This window comes from Vigna unguiculata, chromosome 6 (assembly GCF_004118075.2).
Source record: "Vigna unguiculata cultivar IT97K-499-35 chromosome 6, ASM411807v1, whole genome shotgun sequence".
In the NCBI taxonomy this organism is placed as follows: domain Eukaryota; kingdom Viridiplantae; phylum Streptophyta; class Magnoliopsida; order Fabales; family Fabaceae; genus Vigna; species Vigna unguiculata.
In genome coordinates this window covers 4,646,001-4,670,727 of record NC_040284.1, presented here as the reverse complement: position 1 = coordinate 4,670,727, position 24,727 = coordinate 4,646,001, and the positions used below count along the sequence as shown (strand labels likewise).

The 24,727-nt window shown below is 36.2% G+C and overlaps 1 long non-coding RNA gene across 1 annotated transcript; it reads right to left on the bottom strand.

Annotated features, from left to right (window-relative positions):
- Positions 1-5,978: 5,978 nt before the first annotated feature.
- Positions 5,979-16,087, bottom strand: LOC114187670. The gene is made up of 3 exons (XR_003605317.1): positions 15,628-16,087; positions 8,333-8,487; positions 5,979-6,405 (listed from the first exon to the last, which is right to left on the bottom strand). It is a non-coding gene; the product is annotated as an uncharacterized LOC114187670 (long non-coding RNA).
- Positions 16,088-24,727: the final 8,640 nt, after the last annotated feature.

Genomic DNA, 24,727 nt, shown 5'->3' with positions numbered 1-24,727 from the left:
ATGTTCCTTACCTTTTTCTCACTTGACTCTAGCTCATTTAGCCTTTGCATCTCAATCCCATGCTCCCTAAGCTTGCTAAACAATGTAGCTGTAGTCAAAGTGGATAGATCTCTTGTTTCTAAGATAGTCGTGACCTTTGGTTGCCAAGATCTATCAAGACACTTCAGCACCTTGATGTTTAACTCTTCTTTGTCATATTCCTTACCCAAACCCATGAGATGGTTGACTATGTGAGTGAATCTCTTTTGTACATCCGCTATAGATTCTCCTTGTTTCATCTTGAATAGCTCATACTCTTGAATCAAGGCATGCTTCCTTGCTCTTTTAACATCATTGGTTCCTTCATGAGTCACTTCAAGAACCTCCCACATTTCCTTGGCACTCTTGCATTGTGAAACACGAAAAAACTCATCCATGTTGAGAGATGACGTGAGGATATTCTTAGCATTGCAATCATATTGAGCTCTCCTCCTTTCTTCCTCTATCCATTGAGTCCATGACTTATCAACTTGCACATTTGCAACAATATGCTTAAGAGTATATGGTCCATTTATGATTGCCTCCCATATCCTTTGATCTATTGACTCAATAAAGATTTTCATCCTAATTTTTCAAAATTGGTAATTAATGCCACTAAACATAGGGGGTCTATGAATTGAGGCACCTTCAGTAAAGGGTAACTTGTTTTTAGTCATTTCAAGTAGTTCAAAAACAGATTTAGGACCTTACTTGAGGAAATTTCAAGTACTTAGCTCTAGATACCAATTGTTAGTTTTGAAATGGTTCAAATGCCAAGAAAGGGGGGTTGAATTGGCTAGTTAAAAATTTAGGCTATCTTTGAAAGCTAAAAACCACTTTATTTAAATCAATTGGATCACCAAGTTAGGATGCAAAAGCTACTGGACAATATACTTTCAATCGGTCAAAAATAGTTAATCGATTGATTTTACTAAACAGATTTTATTCTGGTATAATCAACCGATTGAAACTGAAAAACAATCGACTAAAATATTGGGAAAAATGCAAAAATGCATATTCGAGTTTTATACCAGGAACAGTGCACAAGAATGATCAAGACAGGTTCTAAATGGTTATGCAAAGATGCTCAGTGCTGCAGATGTCATGAAAACATGCAAGAACACGAAAAAGATTATTGAAACACAAGTTCTTTAAAATTTAAATGATTATGCAAGAGAGAAGGGTTAAAGAAAAGATGAGATCACAAGATTTTTATACTGATTCACTCAAACCTAAGCTACATCCAGTTTGTCAAGGCAACCTGAGGTTGACTTTACACTATTTCAAAAGATTTACAAAGTATCCACCCATACAATTTCAAAATAAGCAAAAACCACCAACAAGACTCTTGAATCACACAAGAATCACACCAGCACAACAAGAACCCTCTTGCAGACCTGAAAAACCACTAGGCACACACACAAAGCTTGAGAAAGATCAAACCTCAGTGGTACCACAACCCAACCTACCACAAACCACTTTTGTCTAAGCTTCAAACATAAGCCAAAAACTCCAAGAATTGATCCAAGATCACTCTTCAACTGTTGCAGTCTGAATGATCACCAAAGAGAGAGTTTCCACAAGTTTCTAGAACAATTTCGCTCTAAAAAATGATCAGATACCATCTCTTTCGAAAATCACAACTCTTATAGTTAAATTGTAACGAAATTCAACAAATTGATTTTTAAATCAATCGGTTGATTTCACTTGACTTAAGTGAAATCAATCGATTAAAAAATAAATCAACTGATTGAATTAGTTGTAGTTTAAGACTACTTCAGCCAACCTTGTAACCTGTTGAAAAACCATTCAACAGATTAAAAGACACACTAAAGACCAAATACATCAAGTTAATGCTACAAGGTCTACAATATGAATTACAAACTACAAATACACTTTCTTAATGATGTAACCATGTGGAGAACACACGTTCCAGCCTTGATCAAGATGAATACCATCAAATCTCCTTATCTTCATCAATGCAGGCTTCATTCTAATGGTAATGAGTTCAAGGTAGTTCAAAAGGGCTTCATCAAATCTTCATCAAATCTTCATGAGGCATACCACCTTGGCTTCCCAGGTCAACATAAGTGATACTCATGAAACAAGATACATGCGCAAGGCCGTAACGTGCACTCACTGATTAGAACCTATAATGAACACTGATATTGTATGTGTTATTTACTATAACTCGATCATAGGGGATGTAGCTCAAGACAATCAAGTCTTTGCATTTTTCTCGGATGGAAGTTTATAGACACTATGTGTAAGGTTCAAACCCCGAAGGTTCCTTACGCTGAACTGCAATATTTTGTTTTAAAAGATAATATATATTTTTTTAAAATTATGTAGGCGATTAATGGAAATATTTTAATATAATTTAAAAAAATATGTAATTAAAATAAAAAACCTATAATTACTTAAGTTTTCATGAACTTTTAATTTTATGGGTTAATGTCATTTATGGTTAACAACTATATTCATATTATTATTTACTCTTGTGTCTCCTTTTGTTACTTATAAATACAACCTAGGTACGTGGGAAAAGATATAATAGATACAACAAACACTAGAGTTTTCTCAAGAGTGTTCTTCTTTTCTTTTATATACTATCTTTTAAGACATTAGTGTTCATAAGGTTCATAGGTTTTTTGCTGCAGTCGATCGAACTGATATGTTGTTGTATATTGGGTGAGAAACACATATGATTTGAAACACATGATTGTGTATTTGTATTGCCCTGTGCAGTGGGGACGTTTTCTCTCTAAGGATAGCACTATACATGCCTCAACCCAGGCTATTTCTACTCCTTACCTTATTTATTTTTTATCTATTATCTATTATTGTTATAAGAATTATTAGGTCTCTGATTAATATTTGTTAATTTATATATATATATGTCTTAGTATTATTATTGCTCTAATTATTATTATTATATTATTTAATATTTTTTATTATTGTTAGTATTATTTGGGTAATCATTTTCTAACAAAAATAGGTAATGTAATATTAACCAATATCAATAAAATAACAATTTACCTTGAATATATAATACAATAATAATAATAATGTGGCACCTTACCTGATATACCAAATATTTTGTAAATATATCGTATTAAAGAATATAATGACATAATCAAACTACCGAGATTTAGTCACATATAATGTTAATATATGAATATTTGCACCAACAAATATATCTCAGAATATCTTCCAACTACTTTAGGTCAATAAAGCAAACTAGGACTTATTGGGTCGCATCACTTAGAATATTTGCTAGGTTAGGTATGTACACACACCTGCACCAATTTCACCTAGCGACGCTAGAGTTGCGCCAAGTGATACTACGTGCTGTGAGTGGTTGCGTTGGAAGATTTTTACACAGCTTTGGATGAAAGCCTTGAACAAATGACTTGCTAGAGGCCCATTTACGAGTTGTAGCTTGTAATGGGGAGTTAAACATTTGGCCATTCCAGGTTGTAGCCTGAGGGTAATTTGAATGTTGATGTGAGGTCAATAGTCTTATGATAAATACAGATCGTGGTTCGAAATGGGAAGCTCCACTCGATGTTGCGGATTGTAGTCAGTAATAGGATAATTCCCGCGCGTGATCTACGAGTGGTGGCCGGTAGATGGTGGAACCACAAGTTGGAGCTTGTGGCAGCAAGAGTCATCTTAAAGATATCATCAATGGGTGTAGAATCGGGATGCACATGGTGGTGGCTGAGAGTGCTAGTGTCTGAGGATGGTAGTCCTCAGAAAGGTTGTTGGTTTAAATTAATAATTGGGTTTTGGGTTACATTGTATTATTTATTATTTCTATTATTTTGAGCTCACCCTATCTACTTGTTTTTAGCAGATGGTGTTTGATATCGCTGTCGTGAAGCGATCAAATTACCACTACTTAACTTTAGCAACTTCAGTATTGCTAAGTTAGTAGTGAACAAACTAGTTAGGGTTAAGCTAACCCTGAGTCGTCTCCCAACGAACACGGAATTGCTTTTTAACAAATTAGTTCTTATAAAAACTATACAAAAGAGTTAGTCAAATAAAATAACGAAAATATAAAAGGATTAAGATAAAAAAGAAAGAAATAGATTTGAAAAGATAAAAAGAAGTAAAAACAATAGTAAAGAAAATAGATTGATTCCACTGCTTTTTCAAAATAGATCCATCATCAGTTATCTGAAGATTATTGCTCAATTAATTATTGTTGTGGATTTGCAAATTAATCAATGTAAAGTCTCAATTAATTTGTTGGGGTTCTCACTTTTAACCAAAGTACAATCTCAATTAAAAGTGAGAACTTTTAGATTATCCATAGTACATTTAACCAAAGTACAGTCTCAATTAAATTTTACTATGCCTAATCATGTTTATTGTTTTATCTCTTCACCAAATAAAAAGCTTAATTAATCAAAGTAAAGTCTCAATTAATTTTAATTAGAGTAAATACCTTTAATCAAAGTAAAGTCTCAATTATTGGTAAAAACTCATTCAATCACATGAAAGTTTCTAAATAAAATCAAAGTAAAGTCTCAATTAAATTTAAAAACCCTTGATCTCATATGATCAACATGCATATTGTAACATCCCTAATGAATATTACTTAATTAAATAATTCAAGATATAAAAAGAAATTCAAACGTCGCAATATTATTAATCCCAAACGTGGAAAAATTAAAATTTAATATTCAATGCGACAATATTCAAATGGAATTAAACCAAAAGTTATTACAAGTTCCAATGCTCCAAATAAAACCATGAAAACATAGTAAATCCCTAGCTCAAATTCCCAGCTAGCCCTCACTCCGTCGCTTGAGCATCCTCAACATCACCTGTATCAACATTTGCTCCCGTGTAACAAATCACACGATCATCGCCATACACAAACAGAAAGGGTGAGCTGATAAAAATAAAAATAACATATATAATAACACTAGATAAGTCATACATCCATCTTATTCAATCTACATAGTTCTTGGCCAAGACCTTAACCCCAAGGCTTTTCACCCTTGAAATCACACAAATGGTTAGCCTTGGACTCGGAAATATGATGCTCACACGAACCTGCCCGCTCGTGGTCTTGCCTCTACGAACCTCCCTGCTCGTAGTCCTGCTCTACAAACCTCCCCGCTTGTAGTCTTGCTCTACGAACCTACTCGCCCGTAGTCCAACACATGTGATGCACCAGTGATAGAGGCCGTAACCCACCAAAATAAAACATATTAAATGCAGTACATGAAAGTGAACCAAGTCGTCTCCTAACGACCAATATTTTCATTCAAAGCGAAATTTCCAGATGAACACAACAATAACACAAGGGGGGGGGGTTTGGCAGATTCACACAAGTTTGCTAAATTCTAATAAAAACACAGAAACTGAATTAAACACAGAATTCAAAATGTACTGATTCCTTGATTCCACTGAAAATCCACCAATCACAAGTTACTAAATCAATTCTCTTATCCAATTTACTCTCATGAAATCTGAATTAATCAACTATGCGAAAATTAACACAGCTTCATTATGCCATTAAGCATAACACACATCCTTCTTTCAATTTCACACACACACACACACAGAGATTAAGCAACTGTGGCCAAAACCCAAACTCACTAAGCATGACAAGGATTCTGAAATTGTGAAAACATGAACCCATGATTAAGCATCACAAATTCCATTTCATTCAAAGCTACGAAATTGAATAGGATGAAGAGAAAATAGGAATTGGAGTGCACTGCAAAACATCAACTTCATGGTTTCAATTCAGTTTCTTTAAGGAACCAATACGAAAAACTTAGCTAGACATGGAAAATGAACAATCAACCACTTCGAATATGAAACAGAAATTGCAATTCAACCATTCAAATGACTTCAAATTGATACTCAAAGCTTAAAATGGTGCAGCAAACGAAATGGGCAAGGGATAATAGAAGAACAACGAAAACAACCACCAAAAACGAAAATACTTCAATATAAATGTTACCCAAATGGTAGAAAACGTTAATACAACTTCAATGTGCTGTCCAAGACTCATAAAACGTGAAAAACCAATGGAAAACGTGAAAAATTCGTGTGTGCCACCATAGGTCACCTTCCAAAGCTTAAAAACAACAAAAATGGAGGTTTGAGAGAGTGCAGAAGAAGGAGCGGTTGGTCTCCCCTATGCAGACCTAATTTCGTGGTCATATCACCCCTGCCACTCAGAATTACGAAACTGCCATTGTGAGTTGCAAAATTACAAAAATGCCACTCTGGGCCTTAAATGTTGACCCATTGACTTTGCTGACGTGGAAATGACATGGAAATGATGTGGAAATGACGTGGCGACTCTCTTCAACTGAATATTGACGTCCAAGCTCCAAAATTGCTTCACCCAAATACCTAAAAATAATTAAAAACACAAATTAGGCCAAATAATGTGAAATTAGTCCAAATTCGAAACAGTGGCCCAATAAAGCCCAACAGATGAAAAACACTCTAAATATGAATAATTAAGCACTGAGCAACTGTCTAATGGGTACACTAAGGCTAGTGGAATGGAAGAAAATAATGACTCATCAACCAGCCACGTACCTCCCTGCACACAGCATCTCTCAAGCGTGAGCATGGAACATATGAACCTACCTCGCTCATATCCCTACACGAGAGTAACTGGATATGAACCTCCCCGCTCATATCATCACATGTTCACCACCATCCATGAACCTACCCGCTCATGGCACAACATCTCCTGATCCAAGTATAATTGCTCAAACGCAACACACACACAAAACATAGACTGTAGAATTTATCGCCTGGCGTAGCCCCAAGCGCCGCCAGGTGAAACCAGTCCAGATCGCCTGGCGGTTCACTCCTCGCCGCCCGACACCAGGTTAGTTTAACCTCCTCTGTTGCACAATGCAGGGACTTCCATAGAGGTTCTATCGCCTGACGCACCTACCCGTGCCGCTAAGTGCTATATCAGTAGTGTATTCCTACTGGTTTTTAGCACCCAAAATGATTAAAACTTATGATCGTATGTACACCAAAGTGTCTAGATGTGTCCCCTTCGATCTAGATAAGATTATTAGCATTAAGCTACCCCTCTATGATTCAAGAACCCATGCCTTAAAATTTCCAATTCCTCTATTCCAAGTCTCTAGTTTACCAATTAAACAATTATTGTATAAGAATTCAGTCAAGTTTATGGCAGCACCTACCAACCCAGTAAGCGTATAATTCACATATCATAATTTTACTGGTCGTGAATAATATCAGATCATGTGCCCAACATACTTAACTCACTATACAAACCATAAGTGATGTTCACTCCCAAGATTGCGTAATCACTCATCATCCCACCATTCATAGAAATCGCGAATGACACCCAAGCCAATATATCAAGATCACCAAGTACCATGTACACATAGGTAATGAACTATGTTTCCAAAACCTGCATCATTTCTATGAGAAACATTCTTCCTCCTACTTACTATTCCATTTAATATTATTTCTCACTCACATCCAAGATTATTCGTCGTCGTATTCTCCTCATTAATCCTTTCCATTCCTGGCTTTAATACACCCTTCTCATCACCTTACCTCTAATAATGGCCCCATAGCTCAATTCACTAGCCCTCTCTCTCTCTCTCTCAGTCACAGATCCAGAAATTCCAGAATAACTTCTGGTTTGCGATTATCGCCTGGTGGCCAATGTAATGCCGCTAGGCGGCACATCAGTTCCTGGGAAAACCAGGTTCCTCTATGCCATGAAACACAATTCTGTTTAACCCACCAAAACCCATATGTCATACACAATCTAGTAGTTCACGATCATTACAATTCTAGGCGTATAATCAACTATTAACATCATGTAAATCCAACCCTAACGAAATTGATTCCTCTTTTCCTTAGTTCTAATCCATCATAAGTTTTAACCTATTCATCTCATGCTCATGTTCCCAATTTAATTATCCCCGCATCATAACTATGACAACACAATGTCAACACATAATTTCACAGGCATAACAATCTGAATGAAGAGTCATAGCATCACAAATTCATGAAACATAACCAAAATAGAAGCGATCACGAAGCGCCACCTAGCTGACCCACCTTGGCCGCCAAGCGGATGGTAACAGAACCCATAAAACTGGGCAGCAAAGAGGCATCGCCTGGCGGCATATTCATGACCGCCAGGCGATTTCTGGGTAAAAACCCAGAAACTACGAATAACAGCGCCAAAACGGGGAAAAGTTCATGCAATTATACTTGGTAGACCATAATAATTCAAATATGAAATAAACACATAAGAGACAACTCCCCTTACCTGGAATCCTTGCTGAAATCAAATTTGGAGGAATGTCCTTCAACTAAAACTCTCCTAACCTTTGCTCCTTCTTCCAAAAATGGCTTCCACAACCCAATTCTCATTGCAACCCGCACCAATTTGCTCAACTCCTCTGCTCAGTGACTCACACGAACCTACAATCCATCAATTAGCAAGTCAAGTGCATAACCAATCCAACCAATTAACATTTGTGATCATTCCTATAATTTTAGGATTACGTTATCACGTCTCATATTCAAATAAGTCAACAAAAAAATGCACAGATTAAAATAACACGCAATTGGTATACATAGGACTTGAACCCAAGTCCTCTCAACATAACCAAGTACTCTCAACCATTTGAATTAGTACTTTTCCACGTCATAGCACACCGCATTAAATGCCTTAAAGGCTTCTATTACCCGCATATATTAATTAATTATTTAATTAACTATTTAATTTTCCCGGGTCTTACACATATAGATTTAAAATTATTACTTTTTACGTGATTCAAAGATAAAAGACATAGATGAATTAAAACCTCAACAATAATAAAAAGAATAAAGAAATTATTTCATTCTAATCTCAATATCCATAATGAAATTATAATGGAATCAACCCAAGAAGTTTAGCAATCTATATAATGCAAAAGTAAAATAAAAATAGAAGAAAGTACAGAGATGGAAAGGAAATGAAATGAAATTAAGCCCCCCTAAAGGTTCCTAAACCCCGAAGTCCCGAGCTTGTCCTCTCTACTTCTCCCTTGGTCTCTTTATATAGGTCTTGATTAGACTTGGACTTGATTTGTTCTGTTCCTAAAATCTTTTATCGTTTGATATAATATCTCTCAAATAATTAACAAAATTTATCCATTTTTAAAATATTTGGACGATCTTCTTTGTTTATAATTTGAGATATATCAAAGATAATTAATAAAAAATCTTTAATTAATTATTTAGCAACTTAATTTCTGTCAATTTTCCAATTTTGTCCCTCTTATTTGACTATTGGACCAACTTTGACCAAAATCTGTAATGTTTGACCATATTTGACTCGTTGACTATGCAATGGCAGTTTGCTACGTTAGGGTTTCCACCATTAACTATGCGAAACTGCATCTGCGTTTTTTTGTTAAAGACTACGTTTTAATGAGCAGATGGTGTTGCAAGTTAGGATGTAGATAATAGGGATTTTATTAAAGACTATGTTTTCTTTACTTTGTATTCTCATTCTAGTATTAACGAAATTTGAATTGTAATAGTTTTGGAAAATGGTTTTGGAAATAATGTGTAAGTGCGAGACATTTCTCATTTCGGCGCGATAAATGAAGTTTTAAATTTTTCTGCATTTTGGAAAAATAGAATTATATAAATGATAAGGTTTATTATATGTTAATTATTTTTATTTATTTAAATTAGTAATATTCGGCTAGGATATTACATTTGGTATCAGAGTCATGATTTCAAAGGATTTTTGGGGGTCTTTGCGAAGTGAGCCTATCGTGTTTCGGTTGCGAAACTGATGTGTTGCTATTGATTGTCAATTTTGTTGCTTTGTTGTAACTTAAGTTGTTTGATTCACCAGCTAAATATGTGGCGTATCCAAGCTATGGCCAACAAAAGAAGAAGGAATAATAATGGAGTTGACGAGATTACACAGGCAATCCATGACATGGTAGACGTGATGTAGCCTATTGCAGCGCAACTGAGAGCCATGATTTTGCCACCTCAAGCAATTATTATGGAAGATGTCTTGAAACATAAGTCGTCTAAGTTCAACGACAAAGCCACTCTTGATGAAGTAGATGCATGGATCAAGGAGTCTGAGAAGATTTTTTGGGTTCTTGTGTATACTAAGGATTGCAATTTTGGATTGGATTTTTTGGATAATCCATATTTGAAAATCTGGATTTAGAGAATGAATATCCAATCCATAAAATATATAAAATGTAGATTAGATTAAAATCTAGATCTAATAAAATAGAGTGGATTTTTAATAAAATGGATCTTAAATGGGTTGGATCAGAGAAAAAGTGGATCAGATAAAAAAAATTGGATTTTTTTGCCCACCCTTGGAGAGAGAGAACGAAATTACACCCCCTAAGGGTTTCTAAACTCCGAAGTTCCGAGCTTGTGTTTTCTGCTTTTCCTTAGTCTTTTTATATAGGACTTGGATCGGGCTTTTCTGTCACTAAAATCTCTCAAATATCATTTATCTTTATAGGGATTATGAATATGTAAAAATATTTGGAGAGATATAATCAATTTTAAAACTATTTGACAAATATAGTTGGTTAAAATTTTATGATATAATTAAATAAATTAATTATGTAAAGATATCTCATAAATTATCACCAACTAATATTTGTATTAATTTTCTTAATCAACCTTTTGCAATCCTGTACTCCAAATTTGTAAGGAAATCCAAATATATCAATTTGCATTTTAACCTTTCTTTATTTGACCAGATTTGACCAACTTTTACCATTTAAGTGTCCATTGGGAGGCTGCCACATAACAACTCTTTCTCTTTCTCTCTATTCCAAAAGTTAGGGTTTTGTTGTGTAACACCCCGACAAGATATTACGAATTTAATAATGAATAAAAATAATAATAAGTATTTTCATTTAATAATACCTCATTTCCCAAAACGCGGGAAATTTAAAACTTTTATTAATGTACAATAAAAGCCAAATATAATTCCAAAACCATAGTTTATAAACTGAAATAATAAACAAAATGTTTCATAAGAGTTTACAAATTATTTCCAAAACATAATAATTAAAAAGACTCCCATGCTATCCCCGCTCCGTGGCTAAGTGTCACCAGCACCACCTGCATCAACATCAGCTGGTGTACCGCGCACACGATCATCGCCAAACACAGGCAGATAGGGTGAGCTTAATAGATTTAAACATATAAAAGAGCATACACATATATAACACACAAATATATGTAGACAACACATTCCTCCCGTATGAATTCCAACCCATCTAATTCATTCCACTTGGCCACAACCAAGTTATTCGTGTTCTACTTCTTCTAGTGATTACCCCAAGGTGACTTGCTGCCATACCTATCAGCCACAACCGATAGAGCACATACGGGAAACTATTGCTACGGATCATACACCGTAACGCCAGGTGGAGTTCCCAAATACGAACATAGTTCGTAACGTCCCAAGACTACCAAACTCGTCAACTATTCACTAAGGAGGGCAATCTATCTGGACCCATCCGTACTGGCCATAACCAGCACACTCACACTAGCAACACTTGCCAACCCGAGCTCAACTCAAGGGTTCCTCGTGTTCATCCGCCATCCCGAGCTCAACTCGAGGGATGCCATTCTGAGCTCAACTCGAGGAATGCTACGTGGTTAACCCCTATCCCGAGCTCAACTCAAGGGATACGTTCCTAGCTCAACTCAAGGAACCTAGCAATCCCACCTTTGAAGCATCACCAAAAGCCTTGTAGATCATGCCTGCAGAATCAAACAACTAGGGCTTACGACAACCAAATCGCCTAGTGAGGGACACGTACCGCTAGGCACTACCAGCTTCCAGACTGCGTGGCAGGGGACACGTACCGCTAGGCGCCAAGCGCCTTAAAACCACCAACAACTGAAGACACCGCCTGGCGGGACAATTCACATCGCCAGGCGCATCCATACTAAAACTTCACTAATTCCGCCGCAACCACCTAGCAAATCCACCTTCACCGCCTGGCATAATTCATACCAGACCCCACTGACATTGTTGCTATCGCCTGGCGGTCTAAAACCACCGCCAGGCGCTATATTAGTACAGGCGCATTTTTGGTTTCTTTGCAATCCTGCACAAATTAAATTACTCACCCAAGCATCATAACTTACGATATTTCCTCCAGTTTATGGAATCGCCTTTCCAGTGGCTAACTCACTATCCAATTCCCTACTTTCATTTAAATTTAACCACACAAGGGTACATTTTGGCTTTCTTAAAGTCAACCTTATTCAACACTACCACACCACAATGCACTCCCAGTGCTTAATCCTTAACTTAATTCTAGTCATTACAGCCATTTCCAATTCATTCCCCTCTTTAGCGTTAGCTTTGAGTTAAACTCCCATTCACAACAATAGGTCAAGTCTCTAAACCCCTTGCACCCAACTTATCCAAGTCCAGAATTCCTACTGTGCCATAATTGATATAAGCAAGACCTATAATAGCTAATATCATTACATCCTAAGGTAATCCCAACCTCTTTAATTCATGCCCAAGAACTCCATCATCAAATTTCCCCAAATATCACAGAATCCAATCTACTAATCCCAACTACAACTGTAACAACACCCAAAACCATCCCCGTATCCAGCTGCCACGCAGACCCATTGCCTCTGCGTTGGCGCCTGGCGGCAAACCCTGAGCCGCCAGGCAGTGCATGGGATTCCGGCCAATTTCCCAGAATTTGCAGCACCTGCAGGGAACCCTTCACGCCCTTCCAATGCTTTTCTCTATCGATATTATTTTTTTCTCTCAAAACTACGATAACAATGTCACCATTAAACACCTTGACTGATTCCAACAACAATTTTAGTACAATTAACCACTATTACGACCAGTTCTACACAACCTCCCCCAATTCTCGCAAACCTAAAAGGGTTTATAAGGGTTCTCTCAAATTAACTCTAATTGACAACGAAATTCCCACATCTCTATCATCCAATATTCAATTAAAAGCTAAAAGCTCCTTCCCTTCGGTTTGGATTTCAACCAAAACACTTAAAACACCAAAACCGAGCCACAATTGGCTCGCATCGCCTGGCGGGTGTTCATCATTGCCAGGCAGTTCAAGCAAAAACCCAACAACTGAGTTGGTTTGTCACGCGTCACCTGGCGGCACCAAGCTCACCGCCAGGTGGTTCCTCTCTGGAACCCAGAAAACAAGCATAAGTAGATGTGTCGCCTGGCGGCAGTTCATCGTTCGCCAGGCGGTTTTTGGAAAAATTCCAAAAACCCAGAATTCACGAAATAATTCAATAGAAAACAGGTAATTTGTACATCATGCATTATATCCTTAACAAAACAACATAAATTTCAAGTTCAGTTCCCCTAACATGGTCTTCCTTCGCTTAAAGCTTTGACAATTGCAAAGTTCTCCCTTGAATCACCAAAACCATCCTGGATTCTTCTCAATTTAGCCATACAACCTCACTCAACCTCACCAATCTCAATAATTTTCGTGCTCTAATTCTAATTACAATCCCAGCTTGCCAAAACCCTCTCTATTAACCCAATATTGCTTTTTAAAGGGTGCCTAAAAGCTAGGTTAATTACCTAAAACGAAAATTGAGTCTTAATTAGTTGTTAATGACATTCACTATCTCATTATGATTGTTTTCCAGCCACCTCTCGGCTGCCATACAACTAGGGTTTTCCCTCAACTTTTCATATTCAAGCCAAAGCCAAAAGTACAAAAAAAATAAGGTTTTAATTTGGGTTCTCCAAGGTTTGAACCCACCATCATTCCAATGCCAAGTCAGTGCTAAACCATCAAGCCAATTCATGTTTTTTGCTAACTGTCGCAACTGGAATCGCGACGGGAAGGCGAATCGAAAAAAGAAAACGAGTTTGAAAAGAGATTTGGAGTCGCCACCATAGTTATTTCTGGAAAATTATGGAAAACCATTAAAATAAAGCAAGTCCGCGAAAAACCAGATTTTTGGATCCGGGAGTCGGTTACGCGTAGGGAAGGTGTTAGCACCCTACAGCACCCGCCCGAAGGCGATACTTTTAATTAAAAATGCAAAGTTGATGTGGTTTTCGAAATATTAATTTTCCCCAAAAATAATGAGACAAATAATACTAAAAAGAAACAAAATTATTTTTTTTTTATTTTTGGGCTCGACAAGGATTGACCTTGGTCCTACGTATTCTCATTTAAAATGAGAAATCAAGGTTACGTAGTTCTTTTCAAAAAAACTATTTGTTTGAAAACGTCGATGTTTTTTATTTTATAATATGAAGTCTTTTGTATTTATTTATTCTTTATATATATATATATATATATATATATATATATATATATATATATATATATATATATATTTAAAAGAAAAAGGTGCTAAGTACTAGGACGACGTGGACGGTCACACGAGTACTTAAACCTTTATTATAAAAGTGTCAAACGACATACGGCCATAGGAAGAAAAACATATTTTGGACTTTCTTTTTGAAATAAAACATTTAGAAAAAAAAAGGTATTAAGTACTAGGACGATGCGAGCGGCCACACGGGTACTTATACCTTTATTTGTGAGATATTAGACGACGCGAGCGGCCGTACAAATACCTCAAAATGAGAAAAAGTATATGAAAAATATTCTTTTAGATTTTTTATTTTTTTTAAAAAGGATATCTACTTAAAAGAGATATGCACAATTAATTTTTTATTACTAGTTTTCAAGTATAATTTAAACTAAAATATAAAATAAATTAAAAAAGTCCTAAAAACAAAACTAGAAAACGTTAAAGACAAAGAAATCAATGTGCACATATTATATTAAATCCAAATATCAAATTCAAGATGGCCCGATCATACTCATTGATTTGACATAAAAAAAAACCTATAAATACCATGCACCTTTATACATTTACGTGAATGCCATATGCACATAAAAGTGTTTTAATGCATTGAATATTAAGGTGGGCTCCAGACTTCACATATGCTTCAAATGACACGTTACTGCACATGCATATATGAATGGGAAATCTTGCATAATGTGCTGTAGCATGCTTGCCAACCCGAACTATTATCCCATTTTAAAGAAAAGCAAATGAATCACATTTAAACATATACACACATACCGAAAAGGCAAAAGGGTACATACATATATTTCCTTGATGCATGCAATCGAAACCATAATGCAAAAGTTAAAATTCTCGGTTAAACACTAATTTTCACATAGCATAAAAGCTTTTCAAACCTTGCATATTCTAAGTATGCCCAAGGAAACACCATTCAAATGCAATCTCAGATAAATCAATCACATGCCATGAATATCATGAGATAACTCGTGCCTCACACCACTCAAATAAATTCTTCTCTTTTTTCTTCTCTTGTCCCTTTAAGTAAGTGTATGGAACCCAAGATCATGCATTGATCATCATGTGGAAGCAAAACAATAAACCCACATATGCAGAAACATAGCAAAATTTAGTGTACGAAGCATACCCACTGCTAAATTCATTTGTGCATTACAGGTTCATTGCTAATACCTTTAAGACCAAATGTCTTGCATATTTTCATAGACTTACCTGGTATGGCTGCAAGTCTTCCAGTCCCCTCTTCCTTGGGATTAGTTTGTGTGTTTCTCACCTCTTGTTACACTTTTTTCTTCTTCTCCTTGAACACTCCCCACTGGTTCCAATCACTCCCACAATGTAAGGCTTTTCGGACAAAGATGGATAGATGGAAGGGTTTAAGCTAATGAACATGAAGGTTCCTATGTTGGTTGAGGCATGAGCTGATGAAGGGACAACACCATTGTTTTTTCTTTTGGGTGGTGGATTGGATGGGGATCATAAAAAATGGAGGCACTGTGAAATGAAAAAAAAAAACCTAGATCATGAAGATAAGAGAGTAACCCCTCTTCCTGTTGCTCCCTCCCCTTTTTATTCCTCCTGGAAGAAAATGAAGTTTGAATCTTGTAATCATGATACCGTGGGAAAGGGTGCAAAACCATAATGATGGGTTCTGCCTTTTTTTAGTAAAAATGGAAAGAAATTTAGGGGATTGGCCGTATGGAGGTGGTGATGGTAGTAGTTAATTACTTCTCCTTCGGCCTTGCGCGTGCAAAGGGAGTTGGCGTGTAGAAAGAGAGAAAGTCAGTGGCAGGTATCATTAAATGAGTGGAACGAGTTTTAGGTGGATTATTGGTGAGAGGGGCCATAGAAAAGGTTATGAACAAAGTGGGGTAGTGTGGATAGGCAAACGAACTAGGCTTAGTTGAAAGGAGGGGTGAAAATAGAAAATTGAATGATGAAATTTCAAAAAAAGTACAATAGGACTGCAAAGAACAAATATACATATATTTTTTTTAGAAAAGCTAGACCAATTTGAAAGGCCTCTATTTATTCTCCTCTCTCCACTTTTTTTCTTTTTGTGTTTTATTTTATTTTATTTTCTATTTATTATTTTTTTCGAAAATAAATTCTACTATTTTCACCCAAAATTATTTTTGATTAAAGAACAAATTAATTAACCATATATTCTTCAAGCACTTTTTTTTTAAATCAAAATTTGTTGTCCCGGATGAAATTGGGTGTTGACACTAGCTATTATAATTCAAATATCATATTATTCCACAACATGATTATCATATATTTAAAACTGACAGACATAGGACTCGAACTTAAGTCCCCTCACACATATAAAGTATTCTCAACCATTTGAGCTAACACTTTTCCACATCATACCAATCAGAATTTAATGTCATAAATGCTCTTCCCACCCGCATTTATTAATTAATTATGTATTTAATTAATTAAATTCTACAAGTATGGTGCCTTACGGGACGACTTAATGTGCCTATCGGGGTGGCCTTTATGGTGCCTCGCGGGGAGGGCTTGATGTGTCTCTCGGGAGGACTTTATGGTGCCTCGTAGGGAGGACTTGATATGTCTATCACGGAGGGCTTTATGATGCCTTGCGTTGAGGGCTTGATGTGCCTCTCGAGAAGGGCTTCCTCAACGGGAGGGCTTCATGTGCCTCTCTAGGAAGGCTTTATGGTGCCTCGCAGAAAGGGTTGTATGGTACCTCACGAAGAGGGCTTGATGTGCCTTTTGGGAAGGGCTTTATAGTGCCTCGTTGGGAGGGCTTGATGTGCCTCTTGAGGAAGGCTTTATAGTGCCTCGCAGGGAAAACTTGAAGTGCCTCTTGGGGAAGACTTTATGGTGCCTCATTGGGAGGGCTTCATGTGCCTCGCGGGAAGGGTTTTTATGATGCCTTGAATGAAGGGTGTTATATCCCTCTTGGGGAAGGCTTTATCATGCCTCACAGGGAGGGCTTGAAGTGCCTTTGAGAAAGGAGTATATGGTGCCTCGTAGGGAGGGCTCTATGTGCCTATCAAGGCGAGCTTTATGGTTCCTCGCGGGGAGGGCTTGATGTGCCTCTCAGGGAGATCTTTATGGTGCCTTGCATGGAAGGCTTGATATGCCTATCGAGGAGGGCTTTATGATGCTTCGCGGAGAGGGCTTTAAGGTGCCTTGCAAGTAGGGTTTCAAGTGCATCTTGGGTAGTGATGGGCGATGCTTCATGGAAAATCAATCCAATTGGTGGAAAATTCGATTAAATCCACGTGAAGCCTCCAAATGTGTCGATCTACGTAACATAAGACTTGTAATCAGCGCTCACAGTAGAAGATGAATAAACTCTCAATGAATAGAGGGATTTCTCCTGTTTCAACTCCTCTCAGAGTCTCATCGTGTTTGGTAAGCTAAGAGGCAAAAACCTTAACTAGAAGGTTAGGGTTTGAGCTTTTGAGAAAAGGAAATATCATCTACATTCATAAAAATTTGTCTTTCATATGGTTGCTTGCCTCTATGTATAGGACGAAAGAGGCAAGGGAAAGAGGAAAGGAAAACTAACAACTAGGTTGTCGTGCACAATGAAAGGGAAAAACATGAACTAAGCCTAGCACCTTCGTGTTTACATGGAAACCCTAGCTAAGGATGAAACACCTAAGAGTCGAAGAGGAAATTAGGGACTTCTCAAGCCAAAAGTGAATCAACTCCTATACACGAAGGATGGGACCTTGATGTGTCTGGCTGGTGGACTTAGGTTGTACGTCGCAGGCAGGCCTAATATGCTTGAAGAGAAACTCTAGTACAGTTCAATATTGTTTGCATCCTAATTTGGTGATCTAATTGATTCAATTAAAGGTGGCTTTTAGCTTTCAAAGATAGCCTAAATTTTTAACTAGCCAATTCAAGTCCCCCTTCTTGGCATTTCAACCATTTCAAAACTAACAATTGGTATACTTGAAATTTGCTCAAGTAAGGTCCTAAATCTGTTATGAACTACTTGAAATGGTTGAAAACAAGTTACCATTTGCGGAAGGTGCCTCAATTCATAGACCCCCTATGTTTAGTAGCATTAATTACCAATTTTGGAAAATTAGGATGAAAATATTTATTGAATCAATAGATCAAGGGATATGGGATGCAATCATAGATGGACCATATACTCCTAAACATATTGTTGATAATATGCAGGTTGACAAGCCATGGACTAAATGGACTGAGGAAGAAAGGAGGAGAGCCCAATATGATTGAAATGCAAAGAATATCCTTACTTCATCTCTCAACATGGATGAGTTTTTTCATGTTTCACAATGCAAGAGTGCCAAGGAAATGTGGGAGGTTCTTGAAGTGACTCATGAAGGAACCAATGATGTTAAGAAAGCAAGGAAGCATGCCTTGATTCAAGAGTATGAGCTATTCAAGATGAAACAAGGAGAATCTATAGCGGATGTGGAAAAGAGATTCACTCACATAGTCAACCATCTCATGGGTTTGGGTAAGGAATTTGACAAAGAAGAGTTAAACATCAAGGTGTTGAAATGTCTTGATAGATCTTGGCAACCAAAGGTCACGGCTATCTCAGAAACAAGAGATCTATCCACTTTGACTACAACTGCATTGTTTGGTAAGCTTAGGGAGCATGAGATTGAGATGCAAAGGCTTAATGAGCTTGAGTCAAGTGAGAAAAGGTAAGGAACATAGCCTTGAAGACTAGCACCAAAAAGAATGAGGAACCCGAGGATGAGGTGGCTTAATCAAGTGAAAGTGAGAACTTGAATCTCCTTGTCAAAAGGTTTGGTAAGTATCTCAAAAGAAAAGGTAGCAAAGGTAATCCCAAGAGGTATACTTCCAAACACAATGAATCAAACTCTTCTAAACACAAGGACATATCAAAATTGAATGTCCAAATGCTAACAAAGAAAAGGAGGAGAAGAGTGTTGATAGGAAAAAGGAGAAAAAGCCAAAGGAGAGACGTGCATACACTGCATGGGAGGACAATGATGATTCAACAACAAGTAGCTCCTCACAATATTCTGACAATCAAATCATTGAAGTTAGGGAAGATTGGTGTTTTTTTCTCATTAGTAAATGCTTATTATAGGTTGGTATGTTATGCTTGTGTCTTTATAAAACTATGTCATTGCTCATGATAATTTGAATCTCTATATTTCATTTTAATGTTGTATCTAGTTGGTGACAAGTATAATTTATATTTATTGCAGGATCAATTGGTTGGGGAATATTCTAAGACTATGTTAGGTTCATATATGCCATGGAATTAGTGTGTTACTTCAAGCTTTATTAAATTTTATTACTCTTGAGGCTTCATATTGGTTGCTTACTTGGGTCATTTTGGGTTAGATACTTGATTTGATACTAGCTACTACACTGTAATTTTTTTTTTTGTATAAGTGTATTATAGTAGTTTGTTTACTATCTTTAAAGGACAACTTGCAATGCATGCATATTATTATGAATCACATTTTGTTATACTTTTGATTGATTTTAATAGTTGTCATATAAGTTTTATGCAAATATAATACTAAAATAAGAAGGAATGAATAAAAAATAAAATAAATTATAAAAGAAAAAATCAACCAAATAGAGAGCGTTTTTTGTTCAAAGCATTGGATATTATAAAACACATTTGTTTAAATGAATGAAAACTAAATAAATTATAAAAAAATGCATCCAATAGAGAGCGTTTGATAATGAAAGTGATGTCTATTGACATGCAAATAGAGAGCACTTATTTGAGGAAAAGTTGTCTATTGACGTGCAGATAGAGAGCACTTATTTGGAAAAGCGTTGTTTATTCACATGCAGATAGAAAGCACTTATTTGGCGAAGCATTATTTATTGACGTATAGATAGAGAGCACTTATTTGAAGAAGCGCTGTCTATTGAAAATCATTAGACTATGCTTTTCTGCAAGGGCTCTCTATTAATAGACATCGCTCCAATAGAGAGCGCCTAAGAAGCGCTGTCTATGAAAAAAAAAGTGCTATCTATCGACAATTTTGGCGTAGTGTTTGATGCCAAACATCATAGTGTAATTTAATTAAACTATTTTAACCATATATCAAGTTAGTCATTGGAACCTATACAGTGTTACTGTCACAGACTAAAGAGAGTTAGTTTTGAATTAATTATTATAAATCATGAAATGTTGTGATTGTGGTAGATAGTTATTTAAGTCTAAATGTTATAAGTTAATGAAGTTATGTGTAGGCGTCAAATTATAATTAAAAATCATAGGCCTAAGCTAGCCCCACATGGAACACTTATGGTTCATGTAGATTGTAATTGACAGTGAGAATGTGAGAGGGTTTTAATTCAAATAAGCTTGTGAGGAAACTGGGAAGTGCTAATGCAGGTTTGTTTGAAAACGTATATGCAAGAGCAAGACTAAGTTTGGTTTTTATTTTGTGAATAATTTCAGAGTTCTAGAAAAGGAAAGAGAGCAAAAAGCAATGTGATAGAAGAGGACAAAGCAAAGGAAGTGGTCCATGTGAGAGCCATAAGAGGTCAAGCTACCCATAGTCACAATTTAGCAGAAAGGGTGTGTATATAATTCCTAACTTCACTTTCTTCGAACCAAGAAAGAATTGTTAAATACCAACACGAAAAGTTAAAAAAATGAAACAATCAAATAGATGAATATATTCAATCTCACTTTGGCTATTTTTCTTGTCTGTTTGATTGTGATGAACGTGGACTAATGCATATTTGTATATCTTATTGTTGTTCAAGTTAGAAGAGGGAAAGTCAATGAGAAATCAAGGTGCTTACAGAATATTGTTCCAGGATGTAAAAGCTTCAATCTGTGTGGAACTTGATGAACCAAACTCTCATATTTCAACGTTTAAATTAATGTTTGCTGACCATGGGTATGGCTGTAATGTTGGATGGAATTATAAACTATGTGCGGTCCTTGCAGCATCAAGTAGAGTAACTGATCAAAATAAAAAAGAAGAACAAGAAGAAGATGGTGTTCATTTGTTGTTAGAAAAGACACTTTTTATGTTTCACATAGCCTTACTAATATTAATAGCAATCACATTTGGCATTTTTGTTCCTTTCTCTGAAGCTTACTGTAGTAAGTATCTATTATGACTTCAATTCTGAGACAGATGTTTTAGAAATAATGCAGGTACCTACTTCTAAAGTTTTCAAGGGCTTATTTAATGTTGAATATAGTATTGTGTTGCTTTATTGATTGCTCCTTCTGTGTGGTATTTAATTAATAAGCTTGAAAACCTCTTAATTCATGTATATGTGCAAACTATTTTTGATGGATAAGATTAAATCTAAGAGATGGTGAACATGAAATATGTTTGATAGTACTCAAGGGTATCAGTAGTTGTCACTGAATGATCAAATTCAAAGTATATTATATTCATCTTGATTTTTTTAATTTTTCAAATACATGCTTAAATAATTTGATTATAGAAATTATAGAAAGGTTTGATTATATGCTCAAATAATGCGGTGGGAGGTGGTGATTGTGATTGCACTATACTTGTTGTATTCAACACCATTGCCTTTACTAGGGCATGTTCTAAATACACTAATAATTGTAAATTTATGTTATGGTCATCTATGTCAAGACCAATGATTTCATATGCTGCTATATTATATTTTGACTGGCAAATGGTGAATTTTGGTACTGCAACATCTCACAGTGATACATATCATACTGGTAGGAAAAAATATGAAGAAGCAACTACTGCCCTTATTGAAATGGAGATGAGAGCAATTATGGAAGAATATATGCTAGAGGCTACACTACAGGAGCAGCACAACCAAGTCTCCCACCCTCCAAAATAACCAACTTTCCTTCCTATTTAAGAAATTATCTTCGAGAGTTTGGAACAAGAATGAGAGACAAATGCTTAAACTATTATCTTATGTTTTCTACTCGCAGGTCTTGGCTAGAAAAAAACAACATTTACATGGTACTAGATGGTGTAAGTTTCTGCCACAATAAAGGTGTCTACCATAAGGATCTTAAGATATTTTGTTTGTCTTCTTAGAAACTGTTATAGTAGTATCTTGGAGCTAGAATTGAAACTATGCTCCATAGTTACCAATTTTGGTGTCATTTTTTCACCAATTGATAACTAGTTGCAACCGGAGAATGTTATTGTCCAAAATTATTGTATTTATTTGAATGGTGTTACTTAACAGAATTCAAATGAGTGATAAAATGAGTATTATATTTCTAATGAACATTAACCTATACTTGCTCTTTCTTTTAGTGGTGGAATATGCAATTCACCTACTTTGATTGCTCTTTTATAAGGTGTGAAAAAGGAGGTTATAAATTATGCTTTTGTTTAGTTCACATTAATGAGGTTGTTTTCAACAATAGTCAACTTTGAGTGGAAAATAACCGAAAATGTTGAATTTAAATCATGGTGCTACTTAAAACTATATTTAAAATTTCCTTTTTTTTTCTAATATTTCCTTGTTTTTTCCCATAAATCTAAAAATTATGGGTGTATACTTCCTTGATTTTAGGTGGAGTCATAAAAATTATGGGTATATACTTCCTTGATTTTAGGTGGAGTCACCAGTGCAATAAGGACTTTTGACCCCGGTTGTTTTTGTTATTCTGCCTCGGTTTTAGAACCAAGGCATATTGGGGTGAGACCAAAAGTCATACCTTTTGGCCTCGGGTGTTAACCGAAGTCATAAAGCGCTTTTTCTGCCTCGGGTATCGTAAGAACCGAGGCCATAGGGGACATTTTTTTAGAACACCACTACAGTTGTGGTAAGTTGTTCGAGAGCACGGTGGAAATCAGCAATATCCAAATTGAATGGCAATCAGCAAGAATCTCATATTTGCTTCCAAGAGTGCACCGTAATGTCTAGTAAAATAAGTCCTATTTTTAGCTAAGGGTATTCCCTCCATCCCTTCAACCGTCCATTCAATCCTACCATTCTTCTTCAACACTATCTTCGTTCCAGATCTGGTTAGCACAGCTTCTGCTTCCCGACTTTGGTCCAACATCACCAACGTGCCCAGATCTGCCAACATTTGAGCCCCCTGGTTTCAGCCCCTCTTCCACTTTGCATTTCAGCCACCCTTTTCAACAAACCCTAAAAACTACATATCAAATTTAATCAAGGAAACAGGAAATGGAGGTGGAGGAAATGGAGGTGCATTGAACCAGCGGCGGCAGCGAACCAGCGGTGGCAGCGAACCAGCGACACAGTGAACCAACGGCGGCAGCGAACCGGCGACGGTAGAGGGGTAGGTTGTAGGGAGAGAGAAGAGAGAAATGGAGTTGTTGAGTGAAATGGAGACTGCGGCGGGGAAGAAGAAAAAGAAAAAAAGGCACGCATTTTGGCTAGGTTGCAGGGAGAGAGAAGAGAGAAATGAAGTTGTTTAGAGAAATGGAGACTGCGATGGGGAAGAAGAAAAAGAAAAAAGGGCATGCATTTTGGCACCGGTTGTCAATCACCCGAGGCCAAATATGTGAGTTTTTGGCTTCGATTCTCCGCAACCGAGGCATATGCTAACTTTTGGCACCGATTTTTTATCAACCGAAGCATAACACCGTTTTTGGCTTCGGGTGTTCTGTGAACCGAGGCATAAAAGTTGGGTAGAATTGCAAAAATGCCACTGCACCATTATATGCTTCGGTTTTTTGATAACCGAGGCATATAAGGCGAGTTAAAAACAATAATCTGCACTAGTGAGTGTTTAAGGAAATTATATTTTTGAACTTAATAAAATATTGTCCGACGTGTACTCCTATAAGTAAGTGGGATTATATTAACATCCCCTTTGTTATATTTGAAACAAAATAAAATGTATATTTATGATTTATATGATCATTCATTTATGTCAAATCTAGATTTACTCTTTGGTCATAGTACAACTAGCATAAACCATTTCTCTTTGGTCTATTCCTATCTTATTCAACATGAGAGGTCCAACTAGTATTCATCCATTACTGGGAGTTTCCAACCCTAACCATTACTAGGGATTTTGTAAACCCCACCATTACCAGGAGTTTTGTAAACCCCAATAATTATCAGGGGTTTTGTAAACTTCCAGTAAGTTGTGCTAAATACTAGGAATTGCTAAAAATCTCCACTAATCTCTTAGGTACGTTGGTTCTTCCATGGGAAAAGAGAACCTCAGGTAAAGTCATTAATGAGAGTTAAAATTCCCAGAAACGCCAAAAGTAACTCCAGTTAAAAATAATTATTTTTGTATGTCTATAACTTTATTTAAAATTAAATAATCACATTTAATTTTTACATACACATAATTTGTAAGTAAAAATATTAAAGAAATTATATAATAAAACTAATTTAA